Source organism: Loxodonta africana, chromosome 1, assembly GCF_030014295.1.
Source record: "Loxodonta africana isolate mLoxAfr1 chromosome 1, mLoxAfr1.hap2, whole genome shotgun sequence".
Lineage (NCBI taxonomy): Eukaryota > Metazoa > Chordata > Mammalia > Proboscidea > Elephantidae > Loxodonta > Loxodonta africana.
Window position 1 is genome coordinate 69,902,827 of NC_087342.1, and position 23,790 is coordinate 69,926,616.

General features: G+C 42.2%; 1 protein-coding gene and 1 long non-coding RNA gene across 2 annotated transcripts in view; one reads left to right on the forward strand and one right to left on the reverse strand.

Moving 5' to 3' along the window:
- The window catches only part of LOC135230711 (uncharacterized), a 54,357-nt gene extending 48,226 nt beyond the window's left edge, over nt 1-6,131 (forward strand). Inside the window, exon 2 of the long non-coding RNA XR_010321332.1 lies at nt 1,748-6,131. This is a non-coding gene — a long non-coding RNA (uncharacterized LOC135230711). The remainder of the gene's footprint in view (nt 1-1,747) is intronic.
- Nucleotides 1-23,790, reverse strand: part of RIPOR2 (RHO family interacting cell polarization regulator 2) — a 296,826-nt gene that overhangs the window by 224,126 nt on the left and 48,910 nt on the right. The window lies entirely within an intron of this gene.

Consider the following 23,790-nt stretch of genomic DNA (forward strand, 5'->3'; position numbering starts at 1 on the left):
TTAAGAGTGCAGCTGCTAACAAAAAGGTCAGGAGTTTGAGTCCACCAGCCACTCCTTGGAAACCTTATGGGGCAGTTCTACTCTGTATTAAAGGGATGCTATTTTGTGCTATAAAAAAAATAAATAAAATTTTTTTTTTATTTTGTGCTATAGGGTCGCTATGAGTTGGAATCGACTCGACGGCACTGGGTTTGGTTTTTGGTTTGATATGAGTCAGAAGGAAACCCTGCTGGCGTAGTGGTTAAGTGCTACGGGTGCTAACCAAAGTGTCGGCAGTTCGAATCGCCAGGCACTCCTTAGAAACTCTATGGGGCAGTTCTACTCTGTCCTATAGGGTCTCTATGAGTTGGAATCGACTCGACGGCACTGGGTTTTTTTGTTTGGTATGAGTCAGAATCGACTTTTCTGCAACTGGTTTTGTTTTTATGGTTTATATACATACGTACATCTATACATGTCGTTGTTAGGTGCTGTTGAGTCGGTTCTGACTCATTGCGAACCAACAGGACAGACTAGAACTGCCCCACAGCATTTCCAAGGAGCGGCTGGTGGATTTGAACTGCTGACCTTTTGGTTAGCAGCCAAGCTCTTAACCACTAGGCCACCAGAGCTCTCTCCCTCTCTCTCTATAAAAAGCTTTAAATGACTAGTTTAGACTCAGGGCTTTATTTTTATCAAAGATCTCCCCTGAAGATATAAGTCAGTTGCCTCAACCAAATGGTCACATCCTCTTCCTTCCCCAAACTCCATGTATCTTTCCATACCAGGTAGTAAAGTGTCTGAAATTCTGCCCTCAGAGATTTATTATTTAGGGTTAAGCTTGACTCATTTTGTGTCATTAATGCCGCATGGTGGATGAAGTCTAGGAGCCTAAGCCTGGGTTTGAATTCTGGCTTTTCTACTGAGTCATATGACCTTGGGCAGACTCTATTCTCCTGTCCTTCAGTGTCCTCATCTGTAAAGTAGGTCTAATATTGTTAGTACCTCTCTCATAGGGTTGTTATAAGAAGTAAATAAGATTAACATAAAATTCTATTAATATGAATCCTTGATAAATATCCATTATTATTTCTTCTGGTGGGAGAATTTCAAAGCAACTTGAGCATCTCAGGGGAAGATGCAAAAAGAGGCCAGAATGGAAATGTTGATGGAATAAAGTTAATATAAACTTCACATACTGGATACATTTGCTTAGGCCTGAAGTGCTCTATATTGAGTTTTGCATATTTTTAGATAAAGGTTTAACATGATTTTCTGTATTTCATGAACTAGTTTCTTCCCATTCCCAACTCCCTTCTATAATTGTCCTCTCAACATTTTCTATTGCTCCTTGTGGAATAATTAGGAACAGCTGGCTTAATTTTCCCCGTTCAGCTGGCGTGGGTCCTATCAATAAGTTGCAGATTCCTCTGTGTCACTCCCATTAAGAGTGACCATGACCACAGAAGGAATCTGCAATGGTGGACTAGTTATTTTCAGAGATAAAGAAAAAAAAAATTTTTTTTGGCTGATTTTTTAGCTATAACACAACATTCTTTTTCTTGTTTTTTAAAAGTTATGCCATAGGTCTACTGTCCTATGGGAGGACCACTCTGTCTTCCAAATCATCCCCAAGTCACCTTAATGAGCCCGTCACTGCAGAAACATGTATTTTGCAAAGCAGACACAGAGGGCTTTCCATTTCACAAGGTCACGATGGGATTAACATGAATTGAATCTTATTCTTTTTTCTGAAACCAACTGCCAGGTGTTAAAAAAGGACTTCTGCGGGGCTTACTGGTTGGTGATAGACATCTACGCGATGCACTTGGGAAGGTAAGTGCATCCCTTTTTGGGACTTGGAAGCTTCACATTGGGAACCCTCCCAGACATCCCCCTATGCGCTTCTTCATTTGTATCCTTTTTTGCTATAATAAAACTATAATTATAAGTTTAAAAAATAAAAAAGGAAAAAAAGGACTTCTGCAGAATTCTGGGCAATAACTGTTGATGCAGGATGATGGGAAGCCTTCAGTTATCTTTTCTGGGGAAGGGAAAGGCCCGTTCTTATGGCTTCTTCCATACTGTGTTGGGACCTAGAGCCAAAGAAATGGTCCATCTGTCACCCATATGACTAATCTTTCAGGAAAATTACAAACCTAGCCTGAGCACTTGAAACATGTTGATGTATAACATAGTGATTAAAAGCACAGGCTTTAAAACCGACAGACCTGGATTCGAATTTCCATGTAAACACTAACTAGCTTTGTTAAGTAATTAGTCTCTTAGCTACACTTTCCTCCTCTGCATGACGGGGCTAGATATACCTCTCCCATAAGAATTGAAAGAAGTTATGCATGTAAAACATCTGGTACATAATAGAAAGTGAATAAGAGGTAATAAACATAATTATTGCTATTGATCAGCCAGTGATCATATTTTGACCATCGAATACTGCACTGTAGGTAAGGAAGAAGGCGGGACAGGAGTAGCCCATACTTGTTATAGGGAGCCACATCCCCAGGTTGAACCCCTCTGCTAGGATGCATTGGAGAATTTTATTCTAGATAGACTCCTTGCCCTTGAATAGTTAATGCACCCAAATTTTCTCCTTGCTATTGCACAGTCTTATTGCTGTTGATGCTAGAGCCACTAACAAGCTGCTAAGAATGTCAATAAACACCACTAATTACTTTGAATTACACTCCCATCAGGTTAGCCCAGAGTCAGAAATTTACAAAGCAAGTAAAGTGCCTCCTAATCTAACTAGTGGAGCAATTTGAGTTGAGCCTATTCTTTTTGGAATGCTTCCTTGGACATCTATCTACACGTTTTCACATGTCACCAATAGTGAACAAAATCAGGATACCTGGTCACCTTAAATGTGACTAAACAGTATGATGTTTATAATTATATGCATTTTTTTACATAAATGGATTTCTAAAAAATAGAATTGCATACTTTCCTGATGTGAAGACAAGGTTATAGCTAAGCTTGTGGTTTCCATCCCTTTTGTCTCCCTATTATAACCTCTCTCCCTATTACAGCAACCAAAAAAAAAAGCCAAACCCGTTGCCGTCAAATCAATTTTGACTCGTAGCGACCCTATAAGACAGAGTAGAACTGCCCCATAGAGTTTCCAAGGATCACCTGGTGAATTTGAACTGCCAATCTTTTGGTTAGCAGCTGCAGCACTTAGCCACTATGCCACCAGGGTTTCCCATTATAGTGACAGTTACAACTAAGCCTCCCGCCACCAAGTGGATTCAGACGCATGGTGATCCCACGTGTTACAGAGTAGAACTGTTCCATAGGCTTTTCTTGGCTGTGATCTTTATGGAAGCAGATTACCAGGCCTTTATTCCATGTTGCCACTAGATGGGTTTGAACCACCATCCTTTAAGTTAGTAGTTGTGCGTAAACTGGGCCACCCAAGGACCTAAGTAAAACTATGTTTATGAATTAGGGGAGCAGATGGCCACTCATGCCTATAAAATAAAGTATGAATGATGAGTGATGGGTACACACAGGTCTGTAACTGTCCAAATGCACAGTAGCACCTGCCACATCCTAGGGTGTATACAGAGATAATGGAAGCCACGGTACTTTCAATTGCCTCATATGCATGTGAAAGCTGGACAATGAAAAAGGAAGGCCAAATAAAAGGTGAAAGATTTGAATTGTGGTGTTGGCAAAGAATACTGACTATACCTTGGACTGCCGGAAGAACGAACAAATCAGTCTTGGAGGAAGTACAGCTAGAGTGTTCCTTAGAAGGGAGGATGGAGAGGCACCTCACTTACTTTGGACACATTTTGGGGAGTGACCAAGCACCAGAGAAGGACATCATGCTTGGTAAAGTAGAAGGTCAGAGAAAAAGAGGGAGACACTCAGTGAGATGGATTTACACAGTGGCTACGACAGTGGGGTTAAACATAGCAAGGATTGTGAGGATGGTGCAGGACTGGGTAATGTTTTGTTCTGTTATTCATACGGTTGCTCTGAGTTGGAGTTTCTTGATGGCTCCTAACAGCAACATACGGAGTTATGGGGGGTTCATGGGCATTGATGCCTTATTCTATTCTTTAGCTGTCTCCCTGCCCCCAACACACCAGAGGCTTGCATTGGCACAATGGAGCTGAGCTCTGAGGAGGTGAGTGAGGTCAGCCAGCACTGAGGCAGAGAAACAGAGTGAAGCCAGGCAGGAATGGGGCAGTGGGGCACACCTCCTTTCTCTGGTCCCCTGAATGAACGCATTCATTCATTGTCCACATCTTCCATCTCAAATTCCTTTGCTCCATTTCTCTGTGGGATAACTTTCTCTACCTCTGTGTGAGATACAGAAACAGGGGTGGGTCTCAAATAGTTGGAATTCTTTTCTATTTTGCCACTGCATTTGCTTTCCTTCAGTTGGAACAAAAGGGTGTAGAGTTTGGATGAAAACCAACAGGGTTGTAAAGAATTTTATCTTTGGATGAGGCTTTCAATAACTGCTTTCTGTGTCCTGGGAGCCTAGAATGGCCTTGTGAGTAAGTAGAGAGCACTTACCAACCCAAACAAATATTTTCCCAGGCTTCCCTTCACTGTGGAGCCACACTGGATTCCAAAATGGAAAAGGTTAGTGTAAATTCTTGCTTACCCTGCACACTTTTTCTCCCCAAATCAGAGGGAATTTTGAATGTAGGAAGGAAGGAAATAAGGTTGAGAGATGAAGTGCAAAACATAACGGAGTGAAGACTTTTCTTTTCCTTGCCTCTGGCCCCATGCTCGCTGGTTGGACCTTCACTGAGGTTGCGCTGTTTACAGAGCTGGGGGGATGAATCTGTACTGGGTATGTCCAGGGTCTCCTGGCCAGGCCGCCTACTATAGCTTAGCCTGTGTCACAAGCAACCTGGGATGTTTGGGTTTAGGGGATAATGCTATCGACTCTGGAGTCATATTGCCTGGAGTGTAATCCCTGCCATGCTCTAACTATGCAGCCTTGGGCAAGTCACTTAACCTCTCTGTGCCACACTTGTCATCTGTAAAATAAAGGCTGGAGTGACACAAATAGGGTTGTTAAGGGGGTTAAAGTAATAATTATAAACTGCTTGGAAGAATGCCTGGCACCTAGTAAATGCTCAATTAATGCTAATTATTATTATCTAAGCCTAAGGTAATATTCAAAGAGTCCCTGTGGCACAATGGTTAAGTTCTTGGCTAGTAACCAAAAGGTTGGTGGTTCAAATCCACCCAGTGGCTCCGCAGGAGAAAGACCTGGCGATCTGTTCCCGTAAAGATTACAGCCTAGGACACCCTACGAGGCAGTTCTACTTGTCTCATGGGGTTGCCATGAGTCGAAATCTATTCCATGGCACCTAATAACAAGAAGAATAAAGGTAGCATAGAGAGGAAGCGGCTCACCTTGTTCCATGGTGTTATTAAAACGGAGAGTTTGACTTTAGATACGTACACTGAGGCTGGGCCTCAGCTGTTTGATTCACAAGGAATGAACTGATGAAACATGACCCTAACCCAGGGTATTCGCCTCAATATCAACCTTTCAAAGGATAACTGATGAAAAATGACCCTAACCCAGGGTATTCGCCTCAATATCAACCTTTCAAAGGCTAATAATGTCTTAGCAATCTCTGATTTCCAAAAGGTATTCCTTTCTTTCTTCCTTTTTTTAGTAACAAAAGATAAACATATTTGTAGTGAAAATTCATATAATACTAAAGTGTAGAAAATAAAAACCAAAGGCATTCTTCCACAAACTCCATTTGCCACACACTGTTAACAATTATGGGCTTTGTATTCAAAAAAAAAAAAGACAGAAAAGAAAAAGGAATAATAATTTCGTTTGGTTGCTGACGCTTCTGAGATCCAAGTTCTTTTAGTTCTGCTGTCTATTCAAGAAAAATGAATTATTCAGTAGTTAGTGTGACTAACATTACCAATGCGAAGGAAACTAATTTGTTGAAAGGTTTTTTTTAAGGTCCATTTCTCAGTGACTCAGCTAGCCTTATTAATATTACCTTAGTAAGTAAGATTCATTGTCTCACAGCACTGCATTTTGCTAATCACATATTCCTGAGGCCAACTTAAGCTTATCACTTATTCAGGCACTAAATCTTTATTTTGGAAAAAAAAAAAAAAAGGCAAAAGCCTCACTAGACACCAACCAAGAACAGTTGATTCTAACGACTTGTTTGCTACATGACTTACTGGGAATCAAATAAAGTGGCTGGCTGAAGTTCCTGCCTTTCACTACATATAAAATGGGCGTAAGATATTAGTTTGTCAGATGGTCGTAAGAAGGTCCTAGAAAGTGTGAAATGCCTCCATTCAAAACTAGATAAGATATTATATTTCCGAAAAGTGATAAATTGGACTTCATCAAAATTAAAAATGCCTGCTCTTTAAAGCCAGGGATTGGGAGAAAAATCTTTGCAAAGCACCTATCTGATAAAAGACTTGTATTCAGAATATACAGAGCTCAAATCTTAACAATAAGAAAAATTAAAAAACCCAGTAAAAAATGGGCAGAAGATTTGAGTAGACACTTCACCAAAGAAGATATACAGATGGCAAATAAGCACGTAAAAAGATGCTCAATGTCATTAGCCATCAGGGAAATGCAAATGAAAACCACAATGAGATATCTTTACATACCTATTAGAATGGCCAAAATCAAAAAGACCAACCATACCAAGTGTTGACAAGAATGTAGGAGGAACTGAAACTCTCATACACTGCAGGTGGGAATGTAAAATGATACAACTTCTTTGGAAAATAGTTGGTCAGTTTCTTAAAAAGCTGCCCATCCATGTACCATTCAACCCGGTCATTTCAAGAGAAATGATAATATATGTCTATAAAAGACTTCTATATAAATGAGCATAGCAGCTTTATTTGTAATAGCCAAAAACTGGAAACAACTGAAATATTCACCAGAAGGTATCCCTACAATGGAACGTTACTCAATAATAAAAAAGAGTAAACTATTGATACCAGAACAATATGAACCAATCTCCAAATAATTATGCTGGGACTGAAGCCAAAGAGTACATTTTGTTTTATTCCATCTGTATGAAACTCTGGAAAATACAATTAGTCTATAGTGACAGAAAGCACACCAGTGGTTGCTTTGGGAGGAGGGTCCAAGAGGGGCAGGGGGAATGGATTACAAAGGGACAAAAGGAAACTTTTGAGGATGAGGGGTATGTTCACCATCTTGATTGTGGGGATGGTTTCCTGGTGTATACACATATCAAACTTATCTAACGGTACACTTTAAATGTGTGCTGTTTGTTGTTATTATTGTTGGTTACCGTCCAGTTTTTCGGACTCATGGTGACCCCATGTGACAGAGTAGTATTGCCCCATAGAGTTTTCTTGGCCATAATCTTTATAGAAGCTGATTGTCAGGGCTTTCTTCCGCCAAGCCACTGAGTGGGTTTAAACCACATTGTACGTCAATTAGTTAATAATATCTCAATAAAGTTGTTTTTAAAAGATGCTGTAGTTTGGGAATACGCATATAAGCTTTGGAATCTGTCTGACCTGGGTTCTAATTATGGCGAAGACAGCTACTTGTCCCCCAACATCCACTCTTCCCTTATCCATTAGTATTAGAACCCCTGAGTGTTAGCGGAGCACATGGCTGCCTGGAATAAAGACTATACTCTTCTGTCCCTCTTTGCAGCTGGTGGTGCCCATGATTAAGTTCTGTCCAGTGGGATATAAGCAGAAATATTATGTGTGACTTCTAACAAGGGTCCTTAAAGTATAGGACACATATTTCTCTGGCCTTCTTCCTTTCTGCTAGCTGGAATAAGAATGTGATAGCTGGAACCAGAGTGGCCCACATGGACCATGAGGAAGAAGACACATGTGGACAATAGTGGGTGACAATGAAAGGACCTGAAGACCTCAATGCCTTGGCGCACCATTATCAGCCCTGTACTATTCACTTTCAATCTTTACATATGTGTGTGTGAGAGAAACAAAGAATTAAACGTCTACACTTTAAGTGTTTGGGTTTTCTGACATTAGCCTAATCCTATGTGACATGTTCAACAAATTACAATTTTCTCATCTATTGAATTTGAAAAATAATTCCTATCTCAAAGAGTTACTATGAGGACTAAATGAGATGATGCATTTAAAGCACTTTGCATTGTGCCTGGCCCATAGTAAACGCTCGATAAAATGTAAGTTTCAATTACCATTATTATTTACAGTCAATTATCCATGATTTAGGAAATAAAATCAGCACCATGTGTACAATATTGTCAATACAATCAATGCCACTGAATTGTACATTTAAAAATGGCTAAAATGGCAATTTTTCTATTAGGTATATATTTTTAACCACAATTAAAAAAAAATAAAAGGAAATTAAGTACATGGATAAGCCTTGAAAACATTATGCTGAATGAAAGAAGCCAGTCACAATGGGCTACCTATTGAATGATTCCATTCATATGAACTGTGCAAAATTGGCAAATTCATAAAGACACAAAGTAGATTAGTGGTTGCCTAGGGCTTCGGGGGGTGGGGGGTGGGCAGGTGGGGATTGGGTGATGATGGCTAAGGGGTGCAGTGTCCCTTTCTGGAGTAATGAAAATGTTCTAAAATTGATTGTGGTGATGGTTGCTTGTCTCTATGAATGTACCAAAAGTCATTGGATTGTACCCTTTAACTGGGTGAACTGTAAGGTATGTGAATTATCTCTCAACAAACCTGTTAGAAAAATATCAGCCCTATGGACTTAGCTCAGAGACCGTTCTGCAGTAATAAAGGAAAAAAGGGCACCATTGTGGCCCTCCCCTTTGCCTGGGTCCCCAACAAGGCAGCCCAACTGAGATCCCTTGTGGTGCTCTGCGTCTCCCATTCCTGCTGTGAAGGCCAGCACTGGGGACTCTGGAAGCCCTATCAGCCACACTGCACCTGCCAGATCAACTAAATGAATGAAACAAAAGAGCACTGGACTTGGAGTCCCTTCCTCAGGAAATGCTCCCATGTACAACACAGCGACTGACAACAGCCTTGTTTGTTGAGAACAGTTGGAGGCTTGACTAACATCCACCAGGGAACTCCCCTATGTGAGCCGTTATCATTCTCTCCAAATTTTCAGCAGGGGCACCAATTCTACCATCATGTCAATCTTGTTATTGTTAGGTGCTGTAGAGTTAATTCTGACTCAGTGACCCACACAGTGACCCCATGTGACAGAGTAGAACTGCTCCATAGGGTTTTCTTAGCTGTAACCTTTACCAAAAGCAGACTGCCAGGTCTTTTCTCCTCCAGAGTTGCTGGGTAAGTTCGAACCACCAACATTTCAGTCAGCAGCCAAGTGCTTAAGTGTTGTGTCACTTTCAGTAAACTTGGCTGTGATTGTTTAAAATGATAGAAGGCAACTTTGCGTGGGAATAAGAAGAAGGGGCCAGTTAATGTTTGGAATTCAAGAGCTTCTTCTCTCTTCTAACACTGGCAGAAAATGGCCAGCAACGGCAGCTATAGGTAAACTGGATTCCGAAAGGCAAGAGGTGGGATCATGGGCTCCCCAGGCCAAGTGATTTATTTTGTGTTTGATTTGGTTTGGTTTGTTTTTTGGAAACACTGAAATGAAAGCGAAGGCTGAAACTAAGCAAAATCTCTTGACAATTACAAGTTGCTAACTGGCTCCCAGTATCTCGGAGGGAGGACATTGTCCCTGGAAATTTTAAACCAAGTGGATTATAAATCTGAGAATGGAAGGCAGCTACTCAGGACATCCGAGCTGCCTCAAGCGTGTAGCTCCAGCCCTGACATGTTGTTCATCACGTGATGAAAAGGTCCTTGACAAGAGGACTTTGTACTCTTCCCCCTCCACTTCCCATTAGAGACGACTTTGGAATAAAAAGCAGGGAATTTTGGGACTACTAGGTTTTAGGCCCCTGGTTAAGATGAATCCAATAATTGTCCACTAGTCTTAGGCACTGATATGAGTGGAAATTGACTTGACAGCAATATAAATATTTATAGATAGATTTAGTCTTAGGTAATGGGACCTGGGTGCTGCAAGTGGTTAGGAGCTCAACTACTAGCCAAAAGGTTGGCAGTTTGAGCCCACCCAGAGGCACCTCAGAAGTTAGGCCTGGTGGTCCGCTTCCAAAAGATCACAGCCTTGAAAACTCTATGAAGCTGTTCTACTCTGCATACATGGGTTGCCATGAGTTGGAATCGACTTGACAACAACTAACGACAGCCCCAGGTAAAGAAATGCATAGCTGATGCAGAGGGTAGTTGTAGATACCTATTTGCAGACTAGTCTTTTGTGTGTGTGTGTGGTAGATATATAGGTAACAAAACACTTGCCATTTCCACAATCTTCACACGTGCAGGTCAGTGACATTATGTTCACCATGTTGTTCAGTCATCACCACTAACTGTTGCCAAATTTTTCCGTCCAGACTAGTCCTACTGATAGCATTCAGTCACTCTGGGCAACTCCTGTCACGATTTATACCATTTAGAGAAATAGTTACTAGAACTGATGATAGAAAGAACATTCAAGCGACGTAGAAAGGCTGGGACAGTGTATGGAAAACGGGGTGAGATATAACAGCTACAGGTTGTAAAGTCCTGCATTTGGTTTCCAAATGTCAATTGCTCGGGTAGAGAAGGGAGACATCTTGATAAAAGTTCAATGTGGTAAGGATCTAGGGAAACACTGTCCAAACTCTTCTATAGAATTCTTTTTTGGGAAATTCAGTGTGTGTTGCACGTTACTGATGTTTTCCTGGGCACTTATTTTATACTGGGCACTGTTCTAAGACTTTCAGGTAGAGTTACTCATTTAATGCTCAAAACAACCCTCTGTGGCAGGTATGACCAAAACGAAAACCAAACCCATTGCTGTTGAGTTGATTCCAACTCATAGTAACCCTACAGGACAGAGTAGAATTGCCCCATAGAGTTTCCAAAGAGCAGCTGGTGGATTCAGACTGCTGACCTTTTGGTCAGCAGCCGAACGCTTAACTACTGAGCCACCAGGGAATGGACAATTTATTATATGAATCTGCATCACTGGTATGGAGAAAGATAGAATCTCTATTTAGGTGTGATACTATGAATAATGAGGACATTCACAAACCTCCAGGGCCTTCTGATTTATCCCATAAGGTATATGCTATAATTGCCCGTAAGTGATAAGGGCGTTTACATCTAGAAATAAAATCAGTTTGTTGGCAGTTTGGTGTCAGTTTTTGTCGTGTGAACATTGCACACCCCAGGCTTTAGGTAGTGTGGTCTTTCCACACTCCTTGCAACTCTATCATAAGTGCAATAATCGGCTCCATCTTATTCTACCTGTTTCTCACCATGTGTCTTAAAATGATTTAACCAACTGTGTGACTAAAGCTTTTGAATTTGGCCTGTGAGCCTTTCTGTTCCAGAACCTCTGGGATAGCTTGAAGGCTTCTGTTGCATCAATGTCGTTTTCTATATGACAACACCTACCAGTTGCTCCATCATTAAACCTCTTTCTACTGTATTTTTGTTTTTAGGTCCTGTTGAATTGATTTTGACTCATAGTGACCCCATGTGACAGAGTAGAACCGCTTCACAAGGTTTTCCAAGCTGTAATCTTTATGGGAGCAAATCACCAGGTCTTTCTCCTGCAGAGCGGCTGGGTGGGTTTGAGCCACCAACCTTCTGGCTAACAGCTGAGCAGTTAACTATTGCGCCACTGGGGATCCTTCTTTCTACCATGGACTCAATTTATAGAACCCTATGAGATATGTATCGTTGACTCTATTTGACTCCTAAGGGAACTAAGCCTGGCTAGAATGTGAGTCACGTAGCTAGTAAGGAGCAGGGTGGAGACTTGGACACAGTCTTCCACCTTATGTCCTGTGCTCTTTCCACTATGCCACAGTCATCTCCCTGGCCATGCCATCCAGCCACGATTCCTGCTCAGTGATCCCGGGTGGTCGGGCATTCAAGACTTCACAGTTTGTTCTATCTTAGAAAATGCTGCTTAATTCTGAACTGAAATTTGCTTCTTTGTGACTTTACCTGTTAATCCCACTTCCATCTCTGGAGCAATACATGGAAGTCCTTCAAAAATTGAAAGAAATTAATCATATCTTCTCCCCTAGTAATGTCAGCTATCCCTCGTATGATAGTGATGCTCAGACTCTCGATCACCTTTGGTTTGGACAAGCACGGAGTACACAGTAGAACGACTGTATCTCTGGAATGGAAGGACTACTTCTGTTGACTCAAACCCAAACCATTGCCATTGAGTCAATTCTGACTCATAGTTACCCTATAGGACAGAGTAGAACTGCCCCATGGGGTTTCTAAAGCTGTGTCTGTCCTGTGGAGTATCTGGTGGGTTCAAACTGCCAACCTTTCAGTTAGCATCCAATTGCTTAACCACTGAGCCACCACAGCTCCCTGTTGACATACAGCATTATTTCAGCTTTTCTGGTAACGATATCCTTCTGTTGGTCTTCACTAGAATCAATGAAACTGCTTAGCGACAGTTCCCAAATCGTTGTTTCATGAAATACTAGCCTACTAGATATGATAGGGGTGTCTTAAAAAGAAGTGTTCAGTGCACATCAAAAGTGCCAAATTCTAATTTGAAATTAAGCCAATTTTTTTTTTTTTTTAACTTATGAGTCCTTCAAAAGTAGTATGGCATAGCGATTAAAAATCTAGTTCCACCAGCTGTGTGACCTTGGACCAGTTACTTAACCACTCAGCTTCAATTTCCCCATAGGTTCATTAGGACAATAATAATAGTACCTGCCACAGAGGGTTGTTTTGAGCATTAAATGAGTGACTCTACCTGAAAGTCTTAGAACAGTGCCCAGTATAAAATAAGTGCCCAGGAAAACATCAGTAACGTGCAACACACACTGAATTTCCCAAAAAAGAATTCTATAGAAGAGTTTGGACAGTGTTTCCCTAGATCCTTACCACATTGAACTTTTATCAAGATGTCTCCCTTCTCTACCCGAGCAATTGACATTTGGAAACCAAATGCAGGACTTTACAACCTGTAGCTGTTATATCTCACCCCGTTTTCCATACACTGTCCCAGCCTTTCTACGTCGCTTGAATGTTCTTTCTATCATCAGTTCTAGTAACTATTTCTCTAAATGGTATAAATCGTGACAGGAGTTGCCCAGAGTGACTGAATGCTATCAGTAGGACTAGTCTGGACGGAAAAATTTGGCAACAGTTAGTGGTGAAGACTGAACAACATGGTGAACATAATGTCACTGACCTGCACGTGTGAAGATTGTGGAAATGGCAAGTGTTTTGTTACCTATATATCTACCACACACACACACAAAAGACTAGTCTGCAAATAGGTATCTACAACTACCCTCTGCATCAGCTATGCATTTCTTTACCTGGGGCTGTCGTTAGTTGTTGTCAAGTCGATTCCAACTCATGGCAACCCATGTATGCAGAGTAGAACAGCTTCATAGAGTTTTCAAGGCTGTGATCTTTTGGAAGCGGACCACCAGGCCTAACTTCTGAGGTGCCTCTGGGTGGGCTCAAACTGCCAACCTTTTGGCTAGTAGTTGAGCTCCTAACCACTTGCAGCACCCAGGTCCCATTACCTAAGACTAAATCTATCTATAAATATTTATATTGCTGTCAAGTCAATTTCCACTCATATCAGTGCCTAAGACTAGTGGACAATTATTGGATTCATCTTAACCAGGGGCCTAAAACCTAGTAGTCCCAAAATTCCCTGCTTTTTATTCCAAAGTCGTCTCTAATGGGAAGTGGAGGGGGAAGAGTACAAAGTCCTCTTGTCAAGGACCTTTTCATCACGTGATGAACAACATGTCAGGGCTGGAGCTACACGCTTGAGGCAGCTCGGATGTCCTGAGTAGCTGCCTTCCATTCTCAGATTTATAATCCACTTGGTTTAAAATTTCCAGGGACAATGTCCTCCCTCCGAGATACTGGGAGCCAGTTAGCAACTTGTAATTGTCAAGAGATTTTGCTTAGTTTCAGCCTTCGCTTTCATTTCAGTGTTTCCAAAAAACAAACCAAACCAAATCAAACACAAAATAAATCACTTGGCCTGGGGAGCCCATGATCCCACCTCTTGCCTTTCGGAATCCAGTTTACCTATAGCTGCCGTTGCTGGCCATTTTCTGCCAGTGTTAGAAGAGAGAAGAAGCTCTTGAATTCCAAACATTAACTGGCCCCTTCTTCTTATTCCCACGCAAAGTTGCCTTCTATCATTTTAAACAATCACAGCCAAGTTTACTGAAAGTGACACAACACTTAAGCACTTGGCTGCTGACTGAAATGTTGGTGGTTCGAACTTACCCAGCAACTCTGGAGGAGAAAAGACCTGGCAGTCTGCTTTTGGTAAAGGTTACAGCTAAGAAAACCCTATGGAGCAGTTCTACTCTGTCACATGGGGTCACTGTGTGGGTCACTGAGTCAGAATTAACTCTACAGCACCTAACAATAACAAGATTGACATGATGGTAGAATTGGTGCCCCTGCTGAAAATTTGGAGAGAATGATAACGGCTCACATAGGGGAGTTCCCTGGTGGATGTTAGTCAAGCCTCCAACTGTTCTCAACAAACAAGGCTGTTGTCAGTCGCTGTGTTGTACATGGGAGCATTTCCTGAGGAAGGGACTCCAAGTCCAGTGCTCTTTTGTTTCATTCATTTAGTTGATCTGGCAGGTGCAGTGTGGCTGATAGGGCTTCCAGAGTCCCCAGTGCTGGCCTTCACAGCAGGAATGGGAGACACAGAACATCACGAGGGATCTCAGTCGGGGTGCGTTTTTGGGGACCCAGGCAAAGGGGAGGGCCACAATGGTGCCCTTTTTTCCTTTATTACTGCAAAACGGTCTCTGAGCTAAGACCGTGGGGCTGATATTTTTTTTAACAGGTTTGTTGTGATATAATTACACAGGGCCTCTCACTCACACTCCTCGAAAATCTCTTGCCACAAACTACAGCTCTGAAATCAAGTGTCTTAGAAGAAGCATCAAAGAACCTCAATAACAGATGGTACCTGGCACCTGTCAGACTCTACCAAAAACCTGAATTAGGAGTTTCAGGACGCTTTCAGTCCAGAAGTAGACTTCATGGAAGCAGAGCTTAACCCAAGATCAACAAAACGGGAATTAATCACCTGGGACTGATTTGATTGTTGTCAGTGTTTCATTATGATGTTTTCTTAACCTATCTGTATCTCTCAGTCTAACCCACTTTGAACTGACTTGTTCCACTGACTTCTCAGAATCAAAAGAACAACCTATAAAGACCTGATAAATGGTCGAGAAAGCTCAAGGATATTGATTGTGTAGAAAATATGGCATATATTCATTGGTCTTACTAGTCGGAACAGCAGCTAAATACTATGGAAAGTACACTTGCTAATTTTCTTGAGTTTCAGCTGTGATGCGGTTATTTGCATAGGTCCAACACCCAACACCCCTTGTTACGTAAATAAAACAGGCCAGGTACAGCGGAATCATATATCAGAAATAAAACCCGTGGTCTTGGTTTCTGAACATTGTCTTAGAATGAAAGGGTTGGCTTGTCCAAAAATGAATAATGCTTGTATTCATACGTGCTTTTAGATTATTATGTTTCAATACCTGATAAAGGTCTAGGTTTCTGTACCTTTCAGAAGACATGACCAAATCAACTTTAGTAGGTAGGCATTTACAAAAACATCCTTCTGATGTGGATGCATGAAGGATCAATCAACAGATACGCAGTCAACATCAAAAGAGGACCTTTGACTTGGTGAAAACACTGATTTACCATATACCGGTTGCTATGGAGTTGATTATGACTCATGGAAAACCCATGTGTGTCAGAGTAGAACTGTGCTCCATAGGGTTTTCATTGGCTGAGTTTTCAGAAGCTGATCTCCGGGTCTTTCTTTTGAGGCATCTCTGGGTGGACTCCAATCTCCAACCTTTTGGTGAGCAATTGAATGTGTTCATCCTTTGCACAACCAAGGACTCCACAAAGACAGTTAGAGCCGATAAAAAAGATATGATGCCTGGATGCATGGAGCTTCAATGGTCTCATGGTCTGGAGAAGCCGGCTGCAAGTCATAGCCCCAGGGCTTTTGAAAAGGCTGGACTGATTGGACTCACGTTGATGTGGGTAAATTGTTTAAAGATACTATTTCCATGTTATTTACAATGATAATAGCATGATTTATAGTTTAAACGCAATGGTTAAGTGTTTGGCTGCTAACCGAATTGTCAGCGGTTTGAACCCATCCAGTGACTTGTCAGGGAAAAAAGACCTGGAAATCTTCTCCCATAAAAATTACTCATTGCCCTCAAGTCAATTCTGACTCATAGGGACCCTACAGGACAGAGTAGAACTGCCCCTTAGGGTTTCCAAGGCTGTAATCTTTATGGAAGGAGACTGCCACATCTTCCTCGGTGCAGCAGCTGGGGGTTCGAACTGCCAACCTTTTAGTTAGCAGCCAAGCATTCACCAGTGTGCACCAGGGCTCCTTCTTCTGGAGGTAGCCAGGAGAAATGCTGGCCTGCGGCTACCAGAGCTTCTGATTCTCCAAGAGACACCTGACATCTGGATTTACATGTGAAACCTCATAATTTTTAAAAACATTGACAATGACTGAAACTTCAAACATCCTGTGAGCCAAATAAACAAAATGCTACCAGGTGATGGCCGTTATTTTAAAGCGCTTGCTAGAAGAATATCTTCTAATGGAAGATAGCTGTCGAAGCTTTAGCACTAGGAAGGGTGAGAAGTCAGAGGATTAAAGAGTATAAACACTGTTTCTACTTTGCACTCCCCTGTCTTAGCCATGGGCAGAGTAAACCTGAGACTCCCACCATTGTGCCTTAGTGTTCAGGAATTCTCTCCAGAAGGCAGTTCCCTGTTTGAATGCATGTAGGCTACCTGGAATAGGGAATACCTAAACTAAAAAAAAAAAAAAATAGGGAATACCTAAGCACAGGTTAATTGTTATTAGATTATATAGTGAGATGTCGCGAAGAAGAAGCAGAGTTCTTAAAGGCTAGGAAATAAGCACGCTTTGTTGGGCATATGGAATGGCATAGCCAGTTGCCATCTAGTGGTTTCCACCTCATGGTGACCCCATGTGTGTCAGAATAGAATTGTGTTCCATATGGTTTTCGGTGGCTGGTTTTTCAGAAGTAGATCACTAGGCCCTTCTTCTAAGACACCGCTGGGTGCTTTGAACCTCCAACCTTTGAGTTAGCAGCCCAGCTCATTAGCCATTCATACTACCTGGGAACTCACATAGAATAGAAGGTACAGAAAATAGACTACTGCTGCTGGGTGTAAAGTGGAAGACTGCAGGGGCGGGGACCTTGAGGTTACTGCCACGATGGAGGATTGAACACTGGTGGTAAGTGGGAGGGGTCATAGTACAAGAGCAAACTTCACTTACTTCATCATTGTGTTTTTTTTTCTGTTCTTTTATATTCATTAGGTCATATACTAAGTCCCTGAACTGCTTCTGTTTGCCCATAGATTTAGTAAACTACAGTTTAAATTTTTTAATAACACCAAAACCAAACCTGTCACCATTGAGTCAATTCTCAATCATAGCGACCCTATAGAGCTGCCTCATAGAGTTTCCAAGGAGCAAGTGGTGGATTCGAACAGCTGACCTTTTGGTTAGCAGCTGTAGCTCTTAACCACTACACCACCAGGGCTCCTTAGTAACACCAACAGTTCTCAAATTGATTTTTAGAACCATTCTTAGATATTGGAGTGAGACTAACCATCTGGAATTTCTATTTAAACTAGTGACGGTAACCTCAGCTCGTACAAATGAGGACTCTGAGCTAGAAAAACTCCCAGCGGCCACTTAGCCAATTCTCCAACCAAAGCAGGAATTCCCTCTTTAACACTTTGTCCCGAGACCAGTCGAGTTTCTGTCTGCAACACTCCTCGGCACTTGCCTAACCTTCAGTAAATCCAGTCAACATCTTCACATTCACACTTCTGACATGCAAGAATGAGATGGATGCTAAACCAAGGTTTAGGGTATGACCACCATCTTGCTCAACGGGAATGGGTTTGAGGTCAATAAGAACCAGGGACATACGACTTGTTAGGCACAATTGCAAAAACAGGATCTGAAGGACAAATATTACCAGCCATATAGACATATCATTATTTTCAGTTTGAAAAGAATATCTGCCTAATGAAGAATCATTTACTGGCTTTAAGAACTGAAACCAATTTTTGGTGAAGGCGAACACATATAAAGAAGGCCACTACTTCCTTGGAATAATTTTCTTCTATGTCTTGGTTCTAAACCAAAGCATTGCTTCCTTTTTTAAAAGAAATTGTGTTAACAAAGTTATGGAAAATTTGGGAAAATATGCATAACCCTATATGCAGACACACTTAATTTTGCATCTTCTAACTGACTCTTGCTCAAAAGCACATAGATTTTTACATAGTTGTGATCATATAGTTCATATCATTTGGTTTTGGAGAAGACACTGTAACTTTCTTACAGGGTATCTAGTCCCCCTTCTTCCTTGCCCATAGAACCCTGGTTTTGTTCAATATGCCCAGCCCCAGGTGATGAATGAAGTTCGGCAATCCTGTTCCCCATGACATGTCAACACTCTCCCTTCTTGACCTTGGGTTCCCTATTATCAGCTTTCCTGTCCCCTCCTGCCTTCTAGTCCTTGCCCCTGGGCTGGTGCATCCTTTTAGTCTTATTTTGTTTTACGGTCTGCCTAATTTTTGGATAAAGAGTGAACCTCAGGAGTGACTTCATTACTGAGCTAAAAGGATGTCTCGAGGTCATTCTCTCAGGGTTTCTCCAGTCTCTGTCAGGCCAGTAAGTCTGGTCTTTTTTTGTGAGTTAGAATTTTGTTCTACCTTTTTCTCCAGCTCTGTCCAGGACCCTCTATTGTGCTCTCTGCCAGAGCAGTCAGTGGTGGTAGCCAGGCACCATCTAGGTGTGCTAGACTCAGTGTGGTGGAGGCCGTCGTAGTTGTGGTCCATTAGTCCTTTGGACTAATCTTTCAATTGTATTTTTAGTTTCCTTCATTCTCCCTTGCTCCCAAAGGGGTAAGACCAGTGGAGTATCTTAGATGGCTACTCATAGGCTTTTAAGGCCCCAGATGCTACTCACCAAAGTAGAAAGTAGAACACTTTCTTTATAAACTAAAAAATGCTATGCCAATTGAGCTAGATGTTCCCCAAGACCATGTTTCCCACAGCCCTCCGCCCAGCACTTCAGTCCCTCAGGGAGTTTGGATCTGTCTATGGAGTTTCCATGACCTTGCCTTGTATAAGTTGTACTGGCTTCCCCAGTACTGTGTACTGTCTTACCCTTCACCAAAGTTACCCCATATCTACTGTCTATTTAGTGTTTCCCATCCCCACCCCTCCTCTCTATTCAGGCATATTTAATCAGAAAAGGCATTGATTAAATCAGAATGGATAACAGTCATCATGCCAGTATCCCTAGTTTGATGGGTAGCCAGCTACTTCATGAAATGCTTTCAGGAATACAAGGATGTAGCCTCTAAATCAGGGATCAGCAGTCTATGGCCTGTTGATCAAATTTGGTCTATCATCTGATTTTTGTAAATAAAGTTTTGTTGGAACCCAGTCACATCCATTCACTTTTGCATTCTCCATGGATACTTTCACACGACGGCAGAGTTGAGTAGTTACAACAGACTGTGCGACCCACAAAGTTGAAATTATTTACTACGTGACCCTTTGCAGACAAAAATTGCCCACCCTTGCTCTAAATCAAGGTTTATTTGTTGTTATTGATTTTTAAATCTAATCAGGTTTTTAATAGACTACTTAAGTAGCTTATTTATGGTTGAGCCCAAGAGTAAGTGAGTGGAAAGACAAAACAGCAGTGTTAAGGATTGAATTAAAAAAAACAAAAACAAAAACAAAAAAAACCTACTGCTGTTGAGTCAATTCTGACTCATAGCAACCCTATAGGACAGAGTAGAACCGCCCTATAGAGATTCCAAGGAGCGCCTGGTGGATTCGAACTGCCAACCCTTTGGTTAGCAGCCGTAGCACTTAACCACTATGGCACCGGGGTTTCCAAGGATTGGATTATGTCCCCCCAAAACATGTGTTGTAAATCTTAACCCTTATATCTGTGGAGGAGTCCCTGGATGGTGCAAACAATTAAGTGCTCAACTACTAGCTGGAAGGTTTGCAGTTCAAACCCACCCAAGGCGCTGCAGAAGACAGGCCTGGCAATGTACTTCTGAAAGGTCACCGCCTTGCAAACCCTATGGATCAGCTCTACTCTGAACACTGGGGTTTCCAGGAATGGGAATCCACTCCCTGGCAACTAACAACAATATACCTGTGAATGTAATCCCATTTTGGAACAGGTTTTTTTCTTTGCTGTGTTAATGAGGCCATTGTCAGTGTAGGGTGTGTCTTACATGAAGGACTTCGGAGTTATAAAAAGAACAGATTAAGCAAGCAAGGAAGGAAGCGGGAATAGGGGAAAGATAGATGCCACATGATCTTAAAAGAACTCAGAAAATGCTGGAGAAGCTGAAAGGAGGACCCCCCACCTTCATCCCCCCAGTGCAGACGGAAAGAGAGGTTTCCCCCAGAGCTGACAACCGGATTTCTGATTTCTAGCCTTCTAAACTGTGAAAAAATACATTTTTATTCATGAAAGCTACCCACTTGTGGTATTTCTGTTATAGCAGCACTAAGAAACTAAGGCAGCATTTAACCGTCTGTCTAAATGTCATGTGGTACAGAGAAGAAGCAGGTACTTAACATTCCAGCTCAGAGCTGAAAGTATTGTTTTTTGTTAAAATCCAGGCCCTCAGGAAAGAGGCCACACAAACTGTATCAGTAACTTTTGCTTTAGAGTAGGGGAGAACCATTTACTTAGAGGACGTTACTTCGAGTAAATGGGAAAACATAAATATCTGACAGTAGGTTCCTGTGGGGTGTGGGAATAAGAACTGGATACTTTGAGACTGAGGAGGGTTATGCTGAGCAGGTAGGTTAAGGGAATATAAAAAGGACATTAAAGGCTGAGAAGACTAAGCTAACCTATTTTGTAATTTAGTGGAGGCTTGGCCCCAACGAAATAAAATGCTTTCCTATAATAAAACAAGTCAGGTAATATCAGTTTGAAAGTCTGAGCACTTTTCTTCGAAGCATTTCTGAGGGCATCACAACACAGCATTTTATTTTCTTCAAAAATATTCCCATGTTATTAGCAATGAGGAAATCCGGTTGTTGAGGGCCAGTTGCAGGCACAGTGGCCCTAAAAACTTTCCTGATTCTTAGTTAACTTTTCTGCTTACCATGTCTGCTCCCTAGCCCCCTTTGTTTTTCTCTAGCTTCATTCTCTGGTGCAGAAGAGGAAAGAACAAGGAACTTCAGTTAACATGGGAGATGAGACAGGTGGGAGACTCATGAGAGTGATGGGCCATTGGGGTGTTCTGTGGCTGCTACAAGGCAATGCTTTGGGTTCTGTCACCTGGGACTGGGGCAGATTAACCAGTAAGCAAGGTATGCACGGGCTTACATTAAGCAAGGTACACACGGGCTTACTTATGTTTACTTACTAATCTGTAGCGCACAGCTTCACCAATTGTGCGCTACACATTAGTAAGCAAGCACAAGTAAGCCTGTGCGTACCTTGCTTATTGGGTAATCCGTCCCAGGCTGGGACCAAACAATGTTTCCTAGTTCCCGGTTGTTGTTGTTAGCTGTCAGCCCCCAATTTATGGCAACCCCATGGATGATGGAACAAAATGCTGCCCAATCCTGTGCCATCCTCAAGACTGGTTGTGAATTGGACCACTGTGATCCATAGGGTTTTCACTGGCTGATTTTTCAGAAGTAGATTACCAGGCCTTTCTTCCTAGTCTGTCTTAGTCTGGAAGCTCTGCTGAAACCTGTCCAACATCATAGCAACACCCAAACCTCCACTGATAGATGAACAACCCCAGGTCTCCTGATTGAAGGGTGAGAATTCTACCACTGAACCACCGCTGCCCTCTTCCTAGCTCCCTATAATGACCAATGGCACCCTGACACCCTGCATACTAAGAATATATCCTAAGAATCCAAACCCACTCCACACTTGCCCCGCCTCTACTTGAGCTTACCTTCTTATCTCAAGATAACTGTTTTCTTACTCTCTCCCTCTTTCCTCTCCTTAGATGTATGGGTTCATAGTTTACTCTGACATCCTCTTGAGCTTCCACTTTGGCTTGGATGCTGTACCGTAATGACAGCCCCTGCTGTCTCCAGTGTCTGTGGCCAACCATCCCCTCCATTACTCAGAATTTGGTCTATGAAGCTGTCAGGGGATACTCTCAGTCGAGGGCAGAGAAAGGAGCTGAGAACTAGATCTGTGTTTTGGCTTTTTGCTCCCCTGTCTGCATCATCTTCTCTTTTTATTATAAGGGCTTAGTGCTGGAGTGCAGGAGCCTAGCCTTGAATAGGCCTCTGGCTCTGTCATTTGCTGTACACTAATGGGGACCCTCAGCCTAGAAGAACATAGAGACCTTCCCTGCTCATTCAGAAACAGGGTCTGCTGAAGGATGATGAATTGTCCAAAAGAATCCATCAGGTTGAAGGAGAACAGTCCAGAGGGAAACCATTTGGTAGAATCATGTGTGCTGTCCTTGGAGGGGCAGGATTGGGGGAAGAGGGAAGGTAGCTTTTGGGGAAGCAGCTCCAGTTCAGGAAAAGGCAGCTATAGTCAGCCAGGCCAGGCCTGGGAAACTGCAAATCCCTAGAACCCAATCTACCTCCTTGTACATAGATTCTACCTTAGAATCCTTAGAAGAGAAGATGGTAAGATTTTGTTTCACTTACTTTGGACATGTTATCAGGAGGGACCAATCCCTGTAGAAAGACATCATGCTTAGTAAAGTAGAGGGTGAGTGAAAAAGAGAAAGACCCTCAATGAAATGGATTGGAATAAAAAGCTTTGTGGCAATCTTATGTCTGATCAAGAGGCTACAAAGTGTCCCCTCTCACTCTTAAGAGTTTCAAGTGCTGGATCACTAGTAAGGACAGATTCCAGTGGTTCTCAGCTTTGACTGTACTTTGGAATCATCTGGGGAGCTTAAAAAGTCCTGCTACCCAGACCGCAGTATAGAACAATGAAATCAGAATCTCTGCTGGGTTCCAGTTAAAAGGGCAGCTTAGACAGACACACCTTAATGTCCCCCTATAACAAAGATTCAACAAACCAAGAGAAATGGATACAAATAGCGACCCAGGATCCCTGAACATCAAGCAGATGTTTGAAGAATCAACTGAGCACCGGATTAGAGAGTTAGAAGGAAATCAACAGGAATGTGAAGATTCTCAGAACATTTATACCCAGCTGGCCAGCCCAGCACAGCATGGCCATTTTGAGATGGAAGCAAACGACATCCCTGGGTGAAGATCCCAGGAAGGCAACTTGCATGGAAAACACAGCTAGAGGCAGAGACGCTGAGTAAACAAGCCTGGAGTGAAATGAGGTAGGCAGATTGCATGCTGGGTCTGAACTAGTCTGAGAAGGAGACATGTGGGAGTGCCATAGCTTTGAAACTAGGGAAACACAGGGACAAGTCACTGGAGCAGAGTGAGGTAGCCTGAATCATTAGAGCCTCAGGATGGGGGATTAATAAGACAGGCAGTGCACTTCTACAGAGGGACAAGGGTAAATACAGGAAGGTAGGTGAGAGTTTCAGGGTCGTTGGTGAGTGCAGAGAAGAGAAGGACTTAGAAACTAGTGACGAGACTTTTTATTACCAGGGGTGCCCGTCCATTTGGATGGGAAAC